Raw genomic sequence first — 1,894 nt, 5'->3', positions numbered from 1 at the left:
CTCATTGTTTTTTTGTTTTTTAAATAAGTGAAGTAAGACGATCACTTACCAGTGAACACTTCTCACCAGTGAACACTCCTCACCAGTGAACACTACTCACCAGGGAACACTCCTCACCAGTGACCACTACTCACCAGTGAACACTACTCACCAGTGACCTCTACTCACCAGTGACCACTACTCACCAGTGAACAATCTCACCAGTGACCACTCCTCACCAGTGACCACTACTCACCAGTGACCACTCCTCACCAGTGAACACTACTCACCAGTGAACACTACTCACCAGTGACCTCTACTCACCAGTGACCACTACTCACCAGTGAACAATCTCACCAGTGACCACTCCTCACCAGTGACCACTACTCACCAGTGACCACTCCTCACCAGTGAACACTACTCACCAGTGAACACTACTCACCAGTGACCACTGCTAACCAGTGAACTGCTAACCAGTGAACAACTCATTAGTATACACTTTTGACCAGTGAACACAACTTATCAGTCAACACTACGTTTCAGTGAATAATTGTCACTAGTAAACATAACTCACAAATGAACACTACTCACGAATAAACACTGCTCATCAGTGAACACTTATCACCAGTGAACAACTCATCAGTAAACACTACTGACCAGTGTACACTTCTCACCAGTATACACTCCTCACAAGTGACCACTCCTCACCAGTGAACACTCCTCACCAGTGAACACTCCTCACAAGTGACCACTCCTCACCAGTGAACACTTCTCACCAGTGAACACTACCCACAAGTGAACACTCCTCACCAGTGACTACTTCTCACAAGGGACCACTCCTCACCAGTGAACACTCCTCACCAGTGAACACTACTACCAGTGCACACTACTCACCAGTGACCACTCCTCACAAGTGAAAACTACTCACCAGTGACCACTCCTTAACACTGAACACTCCTTACCAGTGACCACTCCTCACCAGCGACCACTCCTCACAAGTGAACACTACCCACCAGTGACCACTCCTCACCAGTGAACACTCCTCACCAGTGAACACTCCTTAACAGATAACACTCCTCACCAGTGAACACTCCTTAACAGTGCCTACTCTTCACCAGTGACCACTCCTCACCAGTATACATTCCTCATCAGTGAACACTCCTCACCAGTGAACACTCCTTAACAGTTCCCACTCCTCACCAGTGACCACTCCTTAACAGTGAACACTCCTCACCAGTGAACAATACTCACCAGTGAACTCTCCTCACCAGTGAACACTCCTTAACAGTTCCCACTCCTCACTAGTGACCACTCCTTAACAGTGAACACTCCTCACCAGTGAACACTCCTCACCAGTGAACTCTCCTCACCAGTGAACACTCCTCACCAGTGAACACTCCTTAACAGTGACCACTCCTCAGTAGTGATAACTCCTTAACAGTGAACACTACTCACCAGTGAACACTCCTCACCAGTGAATACTGTTCACCAGTGAACACTCCTTAACAGTTCCCACTCATCACCAGTGATGACTCCTTAACAGTGAACACTCCTCACAAGTGACCACACCTCACCAGTATACACTCCTCAACAGTGAACACTACTCACCAGTGCCCACTCCTGACCAGTGCACATTTTTCACCAGTGAACACTCCTCACCAGTGAACACTCCTCAACAGTGAACACTCCTTAATAGTGCCCACTCCTCACCAGTGACCACTCCTCACCAGTGACCACTCCTCACCAGTGAACACTACTCACCAGTATACACTCCTCACCAGTGACCACTCCTCACCAGTGCCCACTCCTCACCAGTGAACACTACTCACCAGTGAACACTCCTCACCAGTGCCCACTCCTCACCAGTGAACACAACTACCCCACTGAACACTCCTCACCAGTATACACTCCTCAC

This window comes from Mya arenaria, chromosome 14 (assembly GCF_026914265.1).
Source record: "Mya arenaria isolate MELC-2E11 chromosome 14, ASM2691426v1".
In the NCBI taxonomy this organism is placed as follows: Eukaryota; Metazoa; Mollusca; class Bivalvia; order Myida; family Myidae; genus Mya; species Mya arenaria.
Note: the sequence above shows the minus strand (reverse complement) of the source record.